The sequence below is a fragment of the Sphaerodactylus townsendi genome, linkage group LG05 (assembly GCF_021028975.2).
Source record: "Sphaerodactylus townsendi isolate TG3544 linkage group LG05, MPM_Stown_v2.3, whole genome shotgun sequence".
NCBI classification, from domain to species: domain Eukaryota; kingdom Metazoa; phylum Chordata; class Lepidosauria; order Squamata; family Sphaerodactylidae; genus Sphaerodactylus; species Sphaerodactylus townsendi.
Window position 1 is genome coordinate 102,810,927 of NC_059429.1, and position 21,358 is coordinate 102,832,284.

At 41.5% G+C, this 21,358-nt stretch overlaps 1 protein-coding gene across 1 annotated transcript in view; it reads left to right on the forward strand.

Moving 5' to 3' along the window:
• Positions 1–3,089: 3,089 nt before the first annotated feature.
• RALY (RALY heterogeneous nuclear ribonucleoprotein) overlaps positions 3,090–21,358 on the forward strand; it is a 288,082-nt gene continuing 269,813 nt past the window's right edge. Inside the window, exon 1 of the mRNA XM_048496649.1 lies at positions 3,090–3,841. The gene's annotated coding sequence lies outside the window, so the exon portion shown is untranslated. The remainder of the gene's footprint in view (positions 3,842–21,358) is intronic.

A 21,358-nucleotide genomic window follows, 5' to 3' on the forward strand; every position in this document is an offset into this window, starting at 1 on the left:
AAAAATTCATTAAAAGGAAGGAAAAATGGATCGCACAGCCATTGTGCTTCTTTGTTGTGCAGCAGAGAACTATCAGCAAAGAAATATTTTTAGACAAAAAAACTTTTTAAATGTTTCTTTTAAAAATTTTCAATTATGCCATAGATATATGAAGAAAAAGAAGTATAAGATAAAAATAAGGAAATAATCACAAACGTATCTTGTCATGGGATTAGTCACATCCCTTTAGTGTTAGCTGCTTCCTAAGAACTGCAATATTTGGAAAACTTACAGTGTAAAACATTAATACATGAAGCTCCATCTGAACTGCAGACAGAGTTTTGACACTTCACATCGTAAAACAGTAGGAAATTTTACTACCAACTCAAAAGCAGAAATTTATTCTAAATTTTGATAATGTGGCTTTCTCAAAAGAAATTAAAAAGAAATTAACAACTTTCCTTTCAGTTTTAATATATGTATTTTGGGGCCCTACTCCAATATTTTACACCAAGATCTCTCCCCCCCCCCTTTTTTTTTTCTTTTTTTGCTGGGGGTGACCCTGCTTAGCTTTTGAGATCTGATATCAGGCTAGCATGGGCTATCCAGGTCAGGTTATAAAAAAAAACTTTGGACTTCTAAAAATTAATATAACCTGTAATTTTGGAAGCCAGAAACACGCATTTCTGCTAGGAAGGAATTCAAACTAAAAGGTGGATTAAGGTGAGTTATCACTGGCCAATTATACTCTGCTCTGCCTCACAGTGAGGGAGTGTTTCCTTTGGGGCAGATTTTTGTACTGACACACTCTGTGTGCTAGCTGGGTGGGGTCAGTGTGCTGTGATAGCAGCACCAGTGATGAGGAGGTTCAGAAGGCCGGGGCAGGAACAGCTGTGGCAGCAGCGGAGGCAGGGAGATGCCCACCCAGGAAACAGAAAGATAACCAGAACACAGAGTTCAAACACAGTTGGCCCAGGATGGTTCCATAGCCAAAGGTTGTTTTACACCGGGGGGGGGGGGGAGAGTCCAGGAAGCAGGGTCAAATCAAGCCAGACAGTCAAACACCTTAGGAATGTACATGCCAGAGAGGAGTAGCCAGAGTTAAGGTCTTCACCAAGATCAGAGCAGTGGAGTACAGGCAGTGTCAGGAAACATGTTGCATCCATGGTTTTGGGCTCTCATTAAATCAAGCTGGGTTACTTGTATGAGAGGGCTCCTGTAAAGACTTGGCATGTTCTGCTGCTCATCAGCTCTGCAAATGTGCTGACCCTCCTCTCTCCTGCAGAGCCACTCTAAGTCTCTGCCTACAATGCTGTGCTGTACCTGGAGAATCAGAGGAGCTGTCGGAATCTTGCCCAGTATTTCTGACAAGCCCTGAGCTGAGTGACTATGGTTGTAAATCTTCCCCCTTGACACAGCTGGCTTGCTCCTCTGAGGCTCGAATACTTCTTTATCCGACAAACTCAGGGGGGGGGGGGGACACATGGCACTCTGTGTTATGGCACTGCAGATCCCAAAAGCCCCACAGTTAGTGAGAGCAGAAAAACCCCAATATTTTCCCTCACAGTCTCCCCCCTCCCCTGAAGGCATTTGCAGGGGATCTATAGCCAGCTTTTGCGAAAAGCACAAAAATATCAATACAGCTTAAAAATACTGATATAAAAATTTGAAGGGCTTTAAAAACACAGCCAGCAATCTTGTGACGACCAGAAGGAACCAGAAGTTGGGGCAGGCAAGCTGTGGGGCACCTCCTCATGTGTAAGCAGAGAAATGAGAGGGGGCACATTATAACCCCACTGTAGAGGGGAGAACCCCAAGGGAAACACTCCATGCATAATGGCCAATTAGTGAAAGATTTCAACTTGGTGGATCTTGAGCCAAGGCTTAGAGTATAATGGGAAGGAAGTTCTGCATTGCTGACCAGCCAAAGCTCAAAGTCCAGACCCGGACAATTAGAGCAGAGATCCCCAATGAGATGTCTGTGGGCACTGTGGAGCTCACTTGATGCCTGTCAAGTGTTTTTAGAAACCAAGTAGAGCTTTGGCTCAGCATAGCTCCAGGTTAGCCGCTAGAGATGTGATTGGCTGTTCAGATTTTTTTCAAAAAAATGTTGCTTTGGCAGCAGCCGCTGCCACAGCACAGGATTCAGAGCTGTTTTCGATCAAGCTCTACCTCCTTCAGCAGTCATTTTGTGCCTGCACCCATTGTGCTGTATCAGAATTCTGACAGCACCTGCAGGCTCAAAAAGACTGCTGGTCTACAGCAGGGATCTGCAACTTTTGCCAATCACATAGTTAGTGACATCAACATTCAGAGCACGAGATCAACAAAGGGCCACTATAAGAAAGTCTATTTGCATAACTCAAGCTGTACTACTTAACATTACTGATATTCAACATGCTAATAACTCACACATTTTTTGCACCCTGAACACTGGCTGTTGTTGATGGTTTATTAGGAAGTGGCATGCACGAGATTTCATCATGATCAATATACAGTTCCCTGCATGATTATTTTAGTACACTGGCATAAATTGAGACATGGTCCACACTTGAATTGCTGGCAACTGCAGCATCCTCTAGGGTCTGGTGTGGGGGATTAAGTTTACCTATCCACATAGCACATAGGAAACCCTGGCAGGTCACAGCAACAGGCTTCCTGATTGCTTCACACACTCTTGGAACCACAACCTACCCACACAGATCTAGAACAAAGTGAGGCGCCTCCCATGCAGGCTTTGATGGGGGAAAATACAAAACTCGGTTGTGAGGGCTCACTTGAAAGGCCGACGCATATATACATCACAGCAACTGCTCGTCTCTAATCATGACCCACCATAACTAACGGGATGAGCTGGGAAGTTGCTTGTGCAGACTTAATCTCGTCCATAAACGCACAAGGAAACTGAAAGCTGAAAGATTCCCTCTGTGCTTTTCCGTCACATCATCTGTCATGATGTGATTATTAACACCAAGTGCCAAAGCCTCCCCTGTGTGATCCTGAGCGCTCTCCTGCCCATCTGCCTTTTTTTCCTCCTAACCAGCTGAGCTCCTATAAAATGCCAACGCATACGATGATCCCACTGCCGGCCACGCCAGAGGAGGGATCCCGGTTTGTTAAGGCATCGCCCTCTCCCCGCCCCCGTTTGCTCGGACATCAGGGGCTCCTCGTTGCAAGAAAAAGGCGCGCGCGACTGCTGACCGCACAGAGTCCCTTCCTGCCGCCGAGTGCTTTGCTTAGCCGAGCCCAGGGCTTGCCAAAGATCCGCACGCAGCAAAGGCACGAGGACCCGGCAGGAAGCCGAGCTGGGGATTACGCGGCTTATTTAAGGAGGCTCCCATCTGCGAGACGCTCGAGCGGAGCCCAGAAATAAACCTCCCCGCTTTCCCTCCCCGCTGCCTCCTCCTCGTCTGCTACCTTCAGGAGCGGACTTTTCCAAAGACGCTATTCCGAGGGGGGACGTTCCTCCGAGCCCCCGCTCTTAATCCTCGCCCAGCGAGGCACCCCCTCCCTCATACACAAATCTCGCTTCAGCATCTCCAAAGGTAATTCTGGACGGTCCTCTCCGGCGCAGGAGCCAGGCGGCCGTTCAGTTCTGTGAGCTTCTGCCTCCCCCCTCTTCCATCCCGGCAATGGTGCGTCCTGCTGGAAGGACTCTTCGCGGCCGCCCCGGACTGTTCAACGTTGCCAGTGTGCTGGCAGCTCGCTAGAGTTGCGGTCGGGCGACTGGCTCGGGGAAGCCGCGGCTGCTGTCCTGTTTACTTTCTCTCTGTGTGTGTTTGGTGGCTCTCTCGCTCTTTGCTCCTTCCTTGTCTCTCACTCACTTCTTTGAAATTTTTGCCTCTGAACATTTTCTTGATTGGTGAGTATTTTTTTTCCTTCTTCTTCTGAAACTGCTTTTTCCTCTTTTGTCCTTTTCGATTTTCAACCAAAGATTAATTGTGCATTTCTTTTGTTTTTGTTTTTTTTAAAAAAAGAGACTCTTTACCTTTTTTGTTGTTTATTTGTTCTACTTGCAATGTGAGGTCTAACAGCTGGTTTTACCTTTTTCGGCTCTTACCTTTCCCATCCGCCAAACTAATTTTTCTTTTGCTTAATCCTCTTCTGGTTTTTCCCACCTCCTTTAAAACAATTAGCCCTGATCTGCAAGCTTGACTTATGCGCTCCTGTGCTCAGTTTTAGAAAATCTTGTCTCCTCCCCTTCCAGATGTTTGATTAGTTTGTGTGGCTTTATTCTTGTGTCTTTGAACTTTTAAATGTTTTTCCCCTTTTCTTTGTTTTAAAGCCTTTATTTAGTTCTTCTGTCTGCCAAATGATGTAGCACTTTTCTTGGAAGATTTTTTTTCTAAAGAAATTGCATTTCTGCCAGTCATGTGCAGTCTCTTTCCTTCCTCACCCTTTCCTTCACTTATCCCCCTCCAAAAAAAAAAAAAGATTTCTGGAATATGTTGTGCTGTCAATACTTTCCACGTAGTTTAATTTCTGTGGTGAGCCTTGGAAGGGACAAGGAGAACGAGGTGCTGTTCCGGCAGAGATAGACAAGAGGATGGGGGGAAAGTTTTTGAAACTTAAGGGACTCCCAAGTGTTAAATAAACCTCTTTCTGTAGCCAACCATAAAGAAAGCAGTAAAGTGATTTTTAAAAAACAAAACAACTCTGTGTGTTTGTCAACACTGTGTACAGTTCAAGTGTGATTTGTTGTGTTTAATGCTATATACCCTTGCCAAATAATTCTAGTTATCTGTGGTTCCAAAAGGGGTGGGATTTTTTTTTTTTGCAGTGGAAGACTACTGCTGTAACAGTTGTGGAATGGTGATACACAGTTTTATTATTCATATTGTAAAATGTAAGCCATTTCAAGCTATTTGGGGTGATGTGCCTGTTCTAACTGAACGGTCTCTGAAAGATCGAGTCTGTAAGCTGAATGTGTAGGATTTGAGAGTTAGAAGCTGATGTAACAAGAGAACTTCGGCAACACACTTTGCCTTGTAGCTCAGTTTTATTTCAAAAATACATGTTCGTGCACACTTATTTTTTTAATGTCCTGTTACCAAAATGCTCTGCTGCTCTCCAGTATCCTCAAGAGAACCTTCAGCTGGTTCTCAAAAGGTGCCTCTGAGAGAAAGCAATTTGCCCAAGGCTGTGCAGCAAGTTGAGTGGTAATTTGAGCCTTGTGCTCTCCCATCTAAGTAAGGTAATGAAAGAATGACTGCATTTACTGGTTCCTTACACATGGCTTGAAGATGCTGGCCAGAAGATCATGTCTTATTCCTTTCAATGTGTTGTCATTTTTTTTTAAAAAAAGAAAAATGTGGGTAAATCAGTGAACTAAAAAGAAAAGGGACTCTACAGTGTCCCTTCCAAAGCAAAGGAATGCCTGTAAGCCTGAGCTTTATCAAATGCTCTCTTTAAGATATCCTTAGAGGAAGAATGATCTGCCATTTACAGTCTACCCTTTCTCTGAGGAGTAGGGTTTCCTGTTAGCCTTGCAACCCACCTGTGAATTGGATTAAGCTGAGAGGGAGGGACTTTGCCAGGCCAACCACTGAGCTCCATAATTGAGTAGACATTTCAATCTGGATTTCCCAGTCCAATTTGACACTCCAGTCGCTGAACGACATTTGCATTTCATTGCTATCTTAAATAAACTTAGTACACTGTGAAAGACACATCTTCATGTTCACGTGTTCTTTGTTTTTCCTGGAATGTTTAAAATAGCACTGGGTTGCCATGTACAGATGTATACTATTTTAATGTACCTTCTTGGAAAGTTGCACAGATCGTCCTGATTTTGACAAAATTTACATTTCTAATATTGTTTCTGAATGGGCCATAATAAAGCTTCTCTTTACTTATATCTTTAAACATATATAGTTATCTTGTGTTTTTTTAATATGGCAAGGTTATTCAAATCAATATGTCAGAAATCTGATAAACGTATGAAGAATCTCCTAGGAAGGAGGTGATTGGGAACAAAATTGTAGGAAGTTGTTGATATGATCTGTTGAGCTAAACTATTTATGAAAGGCAGGAGGACTCATGTATCCAGTCCAAAACATTATACCAAGACTACAGTAATGTGTGTAATAAAGTATTATGTGCAAGTGTATGACAAGATGACTATCAAGTCTAACTACATAGTCAGTTTATAAACATGTTGTCCTTATGGCACACAAGCTCAAAATATGAGACTGAATATATCAGTGAATATCACAAGCAGGTATCAAACAAGTTACAGCGTCCAAATGAATGGAACTTGTAAAGAGCTGACAAGAATACAAGTACATGCAAATAATACCTGTTGTAACACAAAACAGGCTCACCTGACAGTAATCACACATTTGTTATTAAAGCAAGTCACCAAATGGAATACGCATGCATTTAGCCTTAACAAGCCATGCTGCAACATTCCAGAGCTTCTGGTGAGATTTACACCAAGCATTCATATATCCTTATAGGTAAGACTTCATGTAAGTAGTTGAAGAAGAAAACTGTACTTCTGTGGGTATATGTGCATATATAATTTCATACTATCCTGACTTTATATATTTTATTTATTTATTTATTTATTATTTGATTTCGTATACCGCCCTATCCCCAAAGGGCTCAAGGGCTCTCCAGTCTGGAGAAGGGTGCAAACAACTTGATTCTCAGATTCGACAGCTTTGGCGGGCTTTATCTTGGAAGCTACATTTTTGATACAGTGGAAGAATGTGAAGCTCACTTTTCTGAGGAAGATGAGAGAATATCTCTCAGCGAAACAGGGTTAATTATTATCAGGAATATCTATTTGATTGTGATATGTACTACTGAACTCAGTTCTTCCGTGCAGTCTGCTTTAGTTTGTGATATTTACTTATATATCTAATGTGGGAATTTTTTGCATGTACTTGTATTCTTTAACTTTCATTCATTTGGACACTAACTTGTTTGATACCTGCTTATGATATTCACTGATATACTCAGTCTCATGTTTGTATGTATCTTGAGCCTGTGTGTCATATGGATAACATGTTTATAAAAGTGATTACGTAGTTAGACTTGGATAATCACCTTGTCATACATTTGCACATTATACTTTGTTACACACTATAGTCTTGGTATAGTGTTATTATTCCTTTATTGTTAGTTGTTCCTGTTTGGTTCTTCTAGTCCAAAACATGTCATAATTTGTCAAAAGCTTTCACGGATGGAATCACTAGGATGCTGTGGGTTTCCCGGGTTGTATCCTCTGAAGATGCCAGCTGCAGATATAGGTGAAACATCAGAAGAAAATACTACTGGAACGTGGCCATACAACCCAAAAAACCCACAACATCCATGTCATATTTGTCTAGTGTAATTCATTGTGCTTCATATAGGATCATGTTAGTTCTGATTAGTGTTGAAAAGATAGCCTATAGCTAGGTTTACATATTTACAGTCTAGTCTGTTAACCAGTTCAGCTACCTTGCAAACTGGTCTGTTTAGCCAATGCTTTGGGACAGAGGCTTTATGTTTTTAAATGTGTCAGTTCCACTGTGGTGCCTGATTTAGCTCCCTCCTCCAATGAATTGTGCTGCTGCTTTTTAGTTTCTCAGAACAGGAGCCATTTTTTTCATGCCTCCAGAAACAGTTTTCTGTGCACAATTTTTAGAATAAGTAGATGTACCTAATGCACATGGGGCACAATTCAGCTAAAGCTGAGGCCCATTAATTTCAGTGAGGGATACTGAAAGACACGTTCCACTTATCTCCTGAAATTGAGAGCATTTCACACTCTTGAGTGCTTCTAGGGTATACAGGACTAAAATCTTATGTTTGAGGGGTTATTACTACCCTGTTTTCCCGAAAATAATAAGAGTTTGGATTTATATCCCCCCTTTCTCTCCTGTAGGAGACGCAAAGGGGCTTACAATCTCCTTGCCCTTCCCCCCTCACAACAAACACCCTGTGAGGTGGGTGAGGCTGTGTCTTATATTAATTTTTGTTCCCAAAGATGCGCTATGTCTTATTTTCAGGGGATGTCTTATTTTTCCGCTCCACAGCTGCATGCTCTGGTCGACGGGCATGCTTCCAAACAAAAACTTTGCTACGTCTTACTTTCGGGGGATGCTTTATATTTAGCACTTCAGCAAAAGCTCTACTGTGTCTTATTTTCAGGGGATGTCTTATTTTCAGGGAAACAGGGTATTTTTGTGTTTTTAAAAAAGGCAACTAGGAAGCCAAACTGTTCAAATGCTGAAAGAGTACATGTTGTGTGAGGGGAAAATCCAGAAATCAACAGAATAATGGAGACTCTTCAAGGTCTCTTAAAAGCTACCTGTTTTTAAAAGCAGCTTGTCACTGGAATTATTCATATTTATAGATATTTTGGTTGAAGAACAAGGTCAGCCTTCAGGAAAATGTGAGATGACTCTTCAGGAAGCATACACCACAGATAACTATCTTTCCCATCCCACTAGAATGTCAATGGAGGATGTATATGGGCTTTGACTGTCAAGATAAAGTTATAGATGAATTTCAAGGGAATGGTAAAGAGAACAATTCTCCTGAAGACTACTTCTCTTGAAAAAGCATGCAACAAGGCAGTAATTTGGGAGGAATGCATTGTGAGTAGGCTGTGAAATCTGCACACCAACTCATGTGCTAGGGCAGCGGTGGCGAACCTATGGCACGGGTGCCAGAGGTGGCACTCAGAGCCCTTTCTGTGGGCACGCGTGCACAGAGTTCATCATGTGGTGGGGCAGAAAATCACCTCTACACACACACACACACCTAGGCTGGCCTGGGCATGATCCTTTACCTGGGAGTAAGCTCGGTTGCTGGCAATGGGGCTTGATTCTGAGTAAACCCTCCTAGGGTCATGATTCACCATTCGAAGCATTGCACGGTTGCTTCACCAAGCTTACTCCCGAGTAACATGCGCCTCGGAGCCAACCATTTTTTTCTGAACTAAAACCTCAGTATTCAGGTTAAATTGCCGTGTTGGCACTTTGCGATAAATAAGTGGGTTTTGGGTTGCAATTTGGGCACTCGGTCTCAAAAACGTTCACCATCCCTGTGGTAGGGTGTAGGAGGCAGTGTCTACATGTATAGGAAGAGGGAGTGGCTAGGGGGAGATGGAGTCTGGGGATAGTAGGAAGGAAATGTGGAGAGTAGATTGTATTGAAAAAGGGGTGATGAGTGACAGAGGAAGCAAGGACAGAATGTCAAATTGGAAAAGTATGTATAATAGTTAAAATACTGTCTGCAGACCTTTGCTTTACACAGCGTAATGAGAAAATTAACACTTTTGATGGGGATAGATTTTATTTTCTAGGAAAGATGCCATTACTCAGTCTGTTAACAAACAGAGACAAAATATTGCCACCCTCCCAAGTGGATGTTTAGTGCTCTTTATTCAAGAAGGACCAGAAAAAACATGAGTAGCAGGGGGAGATTCCAGGCCTTAAACTCAGTTTAAAGAGCAAATCAAAGGGAATCAATTCTAGTGGCAAAATCATAGCAGTTCCTTTGACTCTCCATAAAGTTTTGTGTCTTCTGGCATTGAGATGACAGGATTCTAAAAAGCATTGCATACATTATTTCTGTAATTTCATACAACACCCATCCTGCGATGAGGGAAGATAAAAAAGGAGCAAACAAGTGTTTTCTTGGTGAGAAGCTGTTTCCATCAAAGGAGGAGTTGTTGCCACCTTCTTTGCCACCCACCCATCCTGTGAACTAACCGACTGATGGCAGGGTTGTTGTTGTATACATTTAAAATTAAATTGTTTAAATACTTCTAGGCTTTCTGTTGGGGCATGTGTTTATCTTTGTAAACCACTTTCAGTCCACACTGAGCAGAAAAAAGCAGGTGAAAGGCACAAAAATATGGTAAATACATGAATAAAATAGTAGCATTTTGCAAATGACATGTGCGGTTGGACAGAGACTGAGGGGTGGGGTGGGAGTGGGAAAATTATTCTTAGTTGTAGTCTTAGATCCTGGTAAAGGTGAACTCTGGTCAGCATTAACTATGGCTCATTCCGCACACGCAGAATAATGCACTTTCAAGCTGCTTTCAGGGCTCTTTGAAGCTGTGCGGAATGGCAAAAACAGTTGTGAAAGCAGCTTGAAGGTGCATTATTCTGCGTGTGCGGAATGAGCCCATGCTTAAAAAGCAGTGTCAACATAACTCTTAGAGGTAGTGGGGGATTACATACGTGGGAAGAAGACAGGGAATAGGAGAACATGTAGTTTTGTGGCTGATCCTTTTGTTTTTGGTTAAATGACAGACCTTATTACCTTGGCACTGGTCCCTAGTGAGTTCAGGGCCAGTGACTTTTGAACTATACACTACACACTCCTGTTCTGAGCCACTACACAGCACCAGCTGAAACAACAGCTTCGGTTATACAGGAGTTTATTCTACAACTTAAACTCTGAAGAAATGAGGGCTGTAAGGCCAGAGTTTTATTCTGAAGGGCACACAAAGGAAGATAAGTGCAAATAGTCTGGCAATAATCTAGTGATGTAAAGGATATGTTTATCCAGCTTTGCTAGTTATGCAGGCATTGAGGGGGAGGGCAGGAGAATGGTCAAGTCTGAAATAATAAGGTGAATGGAAGTAGTATTGGGATATATTGCCACAGCAAATGGTTTCCAAATTCATAAAAATTTGCCAGGGAAAAATGTCTTGGGTTAATTACAAGCAATTTTCTTCAAACATATAAAGCTGTAATGAGGTAGTTAAAATGTAATCCTAAACCAATACTTTTCCTACCTGTATTTATAGGAGTAGGTTAATCTGTAGAATTCATGCTGATCTGGTTAATCTGAAACTAGCTAAATTGTAGGGAGAAGCTTTTAGGAGAATGCTGAAAAGCATAGATTTTTTTCCCCCAGACCTGAGTCATGACACATTTTTTAACAAGGATGCCTGCAGCTATTGCATTTTAAGAAGACAAAAGCTTTTGTTTTCAAGCTGGCCTAGGAAAATGCCAGAGATGAATTTAAAGCAAAGGTTTCTAGAAGTTGTCATCTATGATTAAGATAATCTCTCTGTTGCATAAGAACACATTGGTGTTTGGAAGGAAAGCTTGTTCTGGCCATTTTCTTCCTTCTCAAACATTCAGCACTCTTACCCTTACAAGTTCAGGTGAACAATACAAGCTTGACTCAGAAGTGTCCATTTTAATCAGCAGATCAGGTTTCCAAATGTTGCCTCTCTTAAGAAAACTCTATTTTGCCTATTGTACAGCAGATTGGATTAGGATACTACTGTTTTACAAAGAGAAGAAACCTCTTGTCATTACTGATCCTTTGCTAATGACTGTAGGATTACAAAGGAAATATTTCATGAGCTGGAAGGTGAGGGTAACATATATGCCAAGGAGCAGAAAATAACTGTAAAAGTGATTTAAAAATAAACTCAGTTTTTATAAACCTATAATTGTTTATTCCCATGGGCAGTTTAAAGACTGCTGATATCTTTCTGGTTAGTAATGGTAGCGTGTACTAGTTTTAACCTGTGACTTGGATCAAAGGTGATTCACACATGCAGTTGCTTGATACTCAACCCTGTCAAATCTCCAGGTTTGGTGATTCACACTGCAAATAAGCGGCTGGTCTCAACTGAAAAGTGATGTAATGGAGGAATGAGGATATGAAAGCTCTGCTGATGGTGTCTGATCTGCAACAGATGTCTCACATTTGAAATCATCCAGTGATGAACATGTAGGAAATTGTGCTAAACATTTGCTCACTGGATGGTAATTAGGTGCCTCAGTCAATGGTAATTAGTTGTGTAACACCCTTCCCCTCTATAGATAGATCAAAATCCACCATTCTTCAAGCAGCTGCAGAACTTTCCTATGGATTATCATTCAACTGCTAAAGTTTAATAGGTGTGGAAAAGTTAAAGAAATTCATCTTTTTTTGCTTTGTTTCAAATTTATTATGTACTAGCAGGGCCCGGCCACGCGTTGCTGTGGCAATTGTCCTTCTCATCACAGTCTGCAACCCACACAGATGTCCATGGACCTGCAGCATAGCCTTTTGGGGTGGTCAAATGGAATCCCTCTTTTCCTTTTCAATGCACATCGTTATATGGTGCTGTCTTGTTTTTTTAGTGTAAGGTAACCCTTTCCATTCCACAATGGAACTGTCCAGAGTGCGAATCCCGCTGTCCATGAGGCTGGTTGACACGCACAGTCCTGGCTTGGGTAAGGCAGAACTGCAGCAAGGAGGCTTTCCCAGTCAGGCAGCAGAGGCAGGGGGGTGAGGCGCTCAGATCGAGGCCAGCTCCCTGGGTTTTTAAAGGGCCAGGTGCAAAAAAAGACGTTTTACCTGGCTCAGGTATGGGCTTTCAGCGATTTGAAGGTCCTATTACCTGCCCAGAATGGACGTCCTGTGAAAATTTGGGGGCGATCCGTCCAGCCGTTTCGGCGTTAGGGCGTGACTAACAAAGTCACTGTTAGCTTTTTATATAGAGAGATTTATGTAATTTATTATGCTCTTGCAGATATGTAGCTATTTAATTTTAAGTGCTTTTTTGCTTGTTTGGACATCTGGTAAGATAGCTGGATATACTATAAGGTGCTAACATCAGGAGAGACCAGGCACATTTCTTATATATCTGAATGCTGGAACTAAGGATAGCAAATAATTTGACACCTATGCCATGTTGGCTACTGATGGGGGTTTATGGGTTGTTTGCTTTATCACTGGGATATATTCTACCCAACAGGATTCTTAGTGCTCTAGAACCAGAGGTAGGAGGGAAAAAATCTGGTCTTTGGAAGTCACTCTGTGTCTTCTGAACATGAGAAGTGGCTACACATATGACTTAAAACACAAGCACTTGGCAAGTATACGAAGGTTAAATTTAGCATATTTGATTATTTGTGAGCTTTAGCAATTTTTCCTTTTGCAGCCTTAGAGAGTACGACCAGTTCCTTCATGATTGTAATTATGGAAGGTTTTTTAAGACATTTTTTCTATGATGTGAGAGGTTTTAGAATTCTTTTCAGCAGCAATTTCAGGTAGTCATTGCATTCTCTCAGCCTAACCTACCTAACAGGATTGTTGTAAGGCTAAAATGAAGGAAGGGGGAATGTTGAAACCACTTTGGGTAACCATTGGGGAGAAAAGCTGGATATAAATGAAGTCAATATCTACCAAGAAGGATATGCTCCAGTGAAACAGATGAGTTGATGCTTTTGATATTTTACTTGCTCTTTGAAGTTTGTGGCCAGGTCCAAACTCCACTACAGTTTAAACAAGTACATTGCATCACCTGTTGTGATGAGGCAAATACAGGGCACCTAACACCTATAATGATCTAGCTAGTGTTCCTTATGGTTTAAAGAATGGCCAACCGTGAAAAATTAGATTTGGAGTCTCATCTTTAGTTGAGGCCACTGTGGTTCTTTCCCATCTTGCTGGCCTCCCAATCTGCCCATTTTTCCTCCCCATTACTCAATCAATTTGTTTGGGGGAGGGGGTGAAAAAAGTTAAATGTGTTTAGGGTGGAAAAAAGATAAATTCTGAGGCTAATTGGGACCTGGAAACAGTGCCTGAATGATCTGCTGTTGCCATCTAAGAATTTGTTTGCTTTTGATATTGTAGTTTATCTATATGTGGTATATTTTATGGAAAGTTGTATTATGTTATATGTGTGTTAGCCACCCTGAGCCTGGCCTAAGCTGGGGAAGGGCAGGAAAGCAAGCTGAATAAATAATAATAATAATAATCTTGCTCACCTTGTCTCAGAATCATCATTTTGTTCTATGTAACTTGTTTCAGCATGCTTAGTTGTGAACTAGAGTATAACTGGAATCTTTAGACTGAGTAATAGTACAATTCTGAATAGCTACAGCTTTTGGACAGTATTGAATGGGGTAAGAAGGTATAACTCTGCTTATGATTCCAGTGGAAGTACCTTTTTATTTCAGAATGGGTTGCTTGCTCCAGTCCCACAAATGTTCTTGAACCCATGGAAATGTAGTTTGAAGTCACTGTTATGCTCAGCTGCTGGGTGTGTTGAGTGAGTACACCCGATACCCCAGATGGATGTGCCTTCAGAGTGACCTTTGCAAATAAATGCATCCTGGTCTGACTCCAGTGCCTAATGGTCACCACCAGAAGGCAGCAGTGGGATTTTTCTCACACCACATCTCAGCATTTGGATGAATCATAGAGTTGGAAGAGAACACAAGGGCCATCAAGTCCAACCCCCTGCAATGCAGGAACACATAATCAAAACACTCCTGACAGATGGCCATCCAACCTCTACTTAAAAACCTCCAAAGAAGGAGACTCCACCACACTCGTAGGTAGTGCATTCCACTGTTGAACAGCCCTTACTGTCAGAAAGTTCTTACTAATGTTTAGGTGAAATCTCTTTTCCTGCATCTTGAATCCACTATTCCATATCCTAGTCTCTGAGACAGCAGAAAACAAGCTTGCTCCCTCTTCAACATGGCATCCCTTCAAATATTTAAACATAGCTATCATGTCACCCTTAACCTTCGCTTCTCCAGACTAACCCAGCTGCCTAAGTCTCTCTCATGGATTCCAGACCTTTCACCATTTTGGTTGCCCTTCTCTGGACACATTGCAGCTTGTCAATATCCTTATTGAATTGCGGTGCCCAGAACTGTACACAATATTCCAGGTGAGGTCTAACCAATGCAGAATAGAGAGGTACAATTACATCCCTTGATCTGGACACTATACTCCTATTGATACAGCCCAGAATCGCATTGTTTTTCTTACACTGCTGACTCATGTTCAGTTTGTAGTCTATTAAGACTCCCAGATCCCTTTCGCATGTAGTGTTGTCAAGCCAGGTGTCACCCATCCTATATCTGTGTATTTCATTTTTTCTGCCTAAGTGTAGTATGTTACATTTATCTCTGCTGAAGTTCATTTTGTTAGTTTTGGCCCAGCTCTCTAATCTGTCCAGGTCATTTTGAATTCTGACTCTGTCCTCTGGGGTATTAGCTACCCCTCCTATTTTGGTGTCTGAAAAATCTGGAAATTTGATTTGAACTTTACAAGTGATTCCAAGAATACCTTTTTAACCTGAAAGGCCTCATTGACTTGCTTATGTTTACAAGTGTCAGTGTTGCCTTCATTTTCTGGGTGCAAAAAATAAATAAAACCAATCTAAACATCACATGTCCACATGTGACCTTGATGTTGGATCTGTTAAACGTCACTGTAAAACAAATGCTTGGCATGGCTGAGAACACCAGTAAGGAGATCCAAGGCAACACAATAGGGAAATATCTCACCCTTGTATATGTGCTTTGATCTCACTGCCTCCAGCAAAAAATTAGCCTCACTAGTTAGGTGTGGTGTTGATTTGTAAAAGATGTCTACTTGTTCAACACGGTGCTCTTTGCCTGATAATGGCTATTTCTCCTGAACTCCACATCTATATAAAACTAGCGGGCCCAGCCAAGTGTTGCTGTGGCAATTATCCTTCTCATCACAGTCTGCAACCCACACAGATGTCCATGCAGGTCCAATGATCCCCAGCATAGCCTTTTGGGGTGGTCAAATGGAATCCCTCTTTTCCTTTTCAATGCACATCGTTATATGGTGCTGTCTTGTTTTTTTAGTGTAAGGTAACCCTTTCCATTCCACAATGGAACTGTCCAGAGTGCGAATCCCGCTGTCCATGAGGCTGGTTGACACGCACAGTCCTGGCTTGGGTAAGGCAGAACTGGGGCAAGCAGGCTATCCCAGTCAGGCAGCAGAGGCAGGGTGGTGAGGCGCTCAGATCGAGGCCAGCTCCCTGGGATCTTAAAGGGCCACGTGCAAAAGAAGCAGAGCCAGTAGTGTTGGTTCGCCCCCACCCCGCAGATTTTCTTAGAAGAAAAGGGCAAACTCCAGCTCGCTTTTAGTAAAAGAGAGCTGTGGCGAATATGGGTGAGGAAGTGGGTAAGTGGTGTTTGGATGTGAGGGAGGGCAGAGTGAGGTGTGTGAGGATGAGCTGGATGTGTGTTGTGTGGTAGCAGTGGGTGAGGCACACAGAGTGAAAGTTACCGGCGTGTGAGGGTGGGGAACCCCACCTGACGTCTCACACAGCAAAGTGTGTATGTGTTTCACTTCCACTCGTATTACCTAACAGTATTGCCTATTTACTGTTTTCACTGCTCATCTCTGCCCATCTGCATGAACATTCTAAGCCCTAAGGCCACAGACAGACAGGCTGCATGAACATTCTAAGGGTGACAGTTAAACAGAGGCAGTTTCGTGGCCTGGTGCGCCAGGAAAAAGATGTTTTACCTGGCTCAGGTATGGACTTTCGGCAGTTTGAAGGTCCAAGTACCTGCCAGCAACAGGGAGGGACGTCATGTGAAAATTTGGGGGTGATCCGTCCAGCAGCTTCTGAGGGAGACCATCAGGGACAAACACACTGTTAGATTTTTATATATATAGAAGATATATCTGCAGCTGGATTCCAGAATCCTGCAGATCTGCGGCATTCTATAGAATTGTACTCCATTTCTGCAGTGCCCATGATTTTTGACATTTGAATCTGTCAAATCTATTTACTAGCTTTGATTTTACGCAGAGATTTTTTAATGCCTGTGGTGCATTTCCCCCACCCAATCTCTTATAGACCATACCTGTCAAGGTAGAAGAAAATGAAGAAGAATTTGGATTCATACCCTGCCTTTCTTTCCTGTAAGGAGACTCAAGGTGGCTTACAAACTCCTTTCCCTTCCTCTCCCCACAACAGACACCTTGTGAGGTAGGTGGGGCTGAGAGATTCTGAACAAACTGTGACTAGCCCAAGGTCACCCAGCAGGAATGCAGGATTGGAGAAACAAATCTACTTCACCAGATAAGATTCCGCCACTCATATGGAGGAGCAGAGAATCAAACCCAGTTCTCCAGATTAGAATCCGCCTGCTCTTAAACACTATACCATGCGTTGTATTGTTCTTTTCTGACACCCACTAACATGCTTAAGCTACAGCAAGATAAGCCATTCTAGTATAAAGAAAAGAAAGTCATTAGAAGAAGAGGATGATAGATTTGAAGATCTTATTGAATTCTGCCCTGGAATCTAATTGGCATATGCTGATGTTATAGGGGATTTGAAACTAGCTATGGTGTGACCCTGCTGAAGAATTCAAGCATTGTGTCAGGCACTAATTGCTGGTGGGAGACAGGCCAGTGTACATTTGGTTGCTGCTCATTCCTTCTAGAAGGAATACACTGCAGGCTCTTGCAGCAATTGCCCCAAATGAAACTCTCATAATTGCTTTCTTTCTTCCAAATACGAGTAAATAATCTTTGCACAATAAGTCTTCTTTGGAGAGAAAGCAGCAATACTTGCATTACTTTTACAAATATAGGCTAAGCAGTAGTGGGCATTTGGCAACCATGAGTGAGTGATGCTGATCCACACACCCCTGCAGTAGCTGCCCGAGCCCCACTGTAATGTCATAAAACTTGTATCCTGCTTCAATGTTATTTTATCTCTCAGCCTGCAGAAGCTCATGATCTGAGGAGTGGGTGGCAAAGGTACACTATTGCATCAGTTCTGGACGAAAGTCATTCATTATGTTATGGAGAACAAAAAAGCAACTTGCTTTGTTAGACCCATGTGTCTTATCACATGTTCTGCCCTGTGTTTCATGAGGGGTATTCTATGTTCGAGATCAATAGTGCATTCCCTGGATCATACTGCATTTTTGATCCCTTCCTATTGATTAGTTGCACTTTTGAACACTTCCTGTGGATGCAAACTGCAGTAGTAAGAAACTTCAGTCACATCACAGTCTACACCAGGGGTAGGGAACCTGCGGCTCTCCAGATGTTCAGGAACTACAATTCCCATCAGCCTCTGTCAGCATGGCCAATTGGCCATGCTGGTAGGGGCTGATGGGAATTGTAGTTCCTGAACATCTGGAGAGCCGCAGGTTCCCTACCCCTGGTCTACACTATTATTCTTTTTTATATAGTAATACAATCAGAGCAAAAAGGGCTAGGGAATGGGAATGGGAAACCATATGAGCAGTGGTGGGATTCAAATAATTTAGCAACTGGTTGTTTACAAACACCATTTTAACAACCGGTTCTGCCAAAGTGGTGCGAACCTGCTGAATCCCACCACTGCATATGAGCAATATTTGCAGTATTAATGGGCTGTTTGGGTTGTATCCAGTGGGTATATTTATTTATTTATTTATTTATTTATATTTCAAACTTATAGGCCACCTTTCCCATCAGTGCAAAGTCACTTCCATTGCAGGTATGTCGAATTTTAACAGTTTCCACTATCTCATTACAAACTTCTGCATCATGATCAAAGATATTCATTACAGGGGAGGTAAACCCCAAGAAATATTTTAGGAGTACAGTGGACTTCACTGGGGAGCTGAGGTGAAAATCTTTTGGTTTGAAGTTGGTCATATTCAACCATGTGAGATTGCAAATCTAATTGTTCAAGGTTGGCCACCAACAAATATTAAATTTGCGAGGGGGTGTCATGGAACCTACATATTCAAGAGCCATGTGGGGCAGGGGGGCTTTAGTAAGGAGGGAATTGGACACTACTGAGTGAAAAAGCTAGTTGAATCCAATCCAATATTTCCAACTAGACCTTAGGCTCAGATCATGTGAACGGATTTCTGTGTGGCTTTTGAAAAAATGGTTATCATTATGGAGATAACTAATTTTGGTACTTATACCATCCACCCAGGAGTGCAGTTTGTACAAAAAAGAAAGAGAGGCTTTTGGTCACACTGGACAAGACAGTGATTTGTGTTCAGGTATCTAGCTTTTACTTTAATAGCATCCATTATAGGAGAATATCGGATTGGACCACAACTATGGGAGAGGGTTAACACATTCACACCTGTAGTGTTTTCCTGATGTAAATTATCCCTCCAATGTTGCTATTTTTCCCAACAAGAACAGCAGTTAACAGTATGTTTTCTATTGGACAAATGGCACCCTTGAAGTGATTCACATTATGAACACTCGAGGGGAGAATTAAATCCCTTCTAGGAATACACCTTTCCTTGACTTACATTCCTGATCCAATTATCCCTTCTATTCCTTGTTAGATCTACAGCCCAATTCAAAATAAAGTAGTTCCCTTCTAAGTCCATTGAAGTCAATGGGATTATATTGGGATAACTGTTTAGGATGGCACTGCTAATCAACACCACCTAGTCTCATTCATCAGGATCATTAAAAACTGGAACAAGTAAGGAAAAAGACTTGTTTGTTAGCTTGTTCGTTAACTTGCTTGCTAGGGATATGCATTCATTTTCAAACAATTTTTTTAAAAAAGAAGAAAATTTGGGTAATGAGAAATAAATAGTAATGGCAAAGAAAAAAATCGAATTCCAGGCACCAGGAAAGTAAATGAAATGAATGGTGGAGTAGTTTTAAGTAGGAATTGTCATCTACTCCCTAAATAGAAAAAGAAATCTCCAAGGCCCTGATCATTAGGATGCCAGAAACAAATGGAAATAACATAATACCTATGAACCAAAGTTTAAGGGTATCAATGGAAAGTCAAGTTTGCATCCCTACAACCTGCATTCCACCTCCACATTACTGTTATTATCCAGCAGTGTCCTATATGTTTTCACTACCACCATCTCTCCCCCACAAAATTTCCAGTCAGCAAATAAGGGAATCTTGTAGGAGGAATTTATTACCTGAGGCAAGTGATTCAAAGCCCAGTTAGCTAATTTTGCAGTTTGGGATACAAATTGCAAATTTTCGATTAGCACCATTTAGACATTAGTTTGCCATCTCCTGCTCGATGGATTTTCCCCTCTCAGTAAGTTGTTTTGTTTGTTTGCTTATTCTGAAATTGTCTCTTGAAAGTTAATGCTGCCTTTTTATTTATGTTTTTTTTTGCTGGAAGTAGAGAATGGGAGGCATGTCTATGTGTCGGAGGTGGTACAAGCTCCATTATTCTTGCCATTTCCTGAACTGTAGAAATCGTTCTCTGCTTGTTTGTGTATGCCTTTGAAAGCAGATACGTTTTCCAGGAGGATTTATTTTTGCACACATTCCATTAAGAGGTATGAGGCTGTAAGAAGTGGTCGGAAGCCGCTCAAATGTGTAAAACTACTTCTACAATCCATACGTTTATTTTCTCTCATCTCTCTGTAATAAAGTACCATTACAGTACATTCCATTTGATCACAGGTTTTTTTGGTTTGTTTTCTTGAGGATTTGGGCCCAAGCAGTGCAGACTGACAGAATAATCCTAAACAGAATTATACCCTTCTAAATCCATTGAAGACTATGCATATCTCTCTATTTCTTTATTTTCTTTCCGGAACTTCTTTTAAAAAACATCTCCAATAAAGAATATTTTTCAAAAAGACTGTACATTTGGAAGGGTGTAAGAATTGCACTGCAAATCTCTCTATTTGGAGAAGAGTGAGGAGGAGATATCTACAAATCTTCCTTGGAATTTAGGCCTTGATAACTTTGGTATTAAATATGGGACACTGAAATCTAAGATCTCATAACAATACCTTACTACTGTTTTAGATAATGCATGTTTTGTATGTATTCCTTTTTTCTTGAACAGGAATAGAAGTATTAATATAATTTTAGCTTACCATAACTTTCTGTGTTTTTTCCATGGGAACAAAAATGCATGTTCTCACAACATCCACAGTGGTACCCAAAACATTGCCTTCTGTCTTCTCTGATCTCACATGACTTGGCTTCTCAGCTTGTGTCCAGTTGATTTCCAAGCTTTCTCATACCTTTTTCCATTCTGAATCTGGACTCAGTCTGGCAGTCTTCAGTACTATTGAATGTGAAAGTCTCGGGGGGTATCCTTCCTTCAATCCCCCCACCTTCCAATTATGAACAGCCCTCCTATGAAATTAACAGCTCTCTAAAAGCTGTTCTTGATGGCTCCTTGGGAAGTGTTTTATTCCATTGGCAGAATTTCAACACATAACAGGATTTTTTATCTTTTTCTCCAGCCTTTAACCTTCCATTGAAGTTCGTCGTTTTTATATTTCAAGAAACATGTTGGCAAGTCACTTAGATGCTTTTAATAGCCCCAAAATCATTTAGAATGTGCTTAGAATCCAAAAAGTTGATCATCTTTGTTTCAAATTCATTAACATTTCTTCATCTGTAATCTTATTATCTAGAACTGAGAACTCTTTTTCAAAATCCAGTTGTACTGTTGGTGTATTAAAGAAAGTCCACTTAGAAGGCCCCTGGCCATATGCCCATTTATGGAGATTTCAGTTTTGTGCGATAATCACATTAGTGGCATTAGTGAAAAGAAAAACAATCATTTATCCTTCGTTTCCTGAGGCTAAGCATTCCAAAAGGTCTTGCTGACACTGACACTGCATTAGCTGTTTGTCTCTCGAAAGAACTTTCACAAACTCCT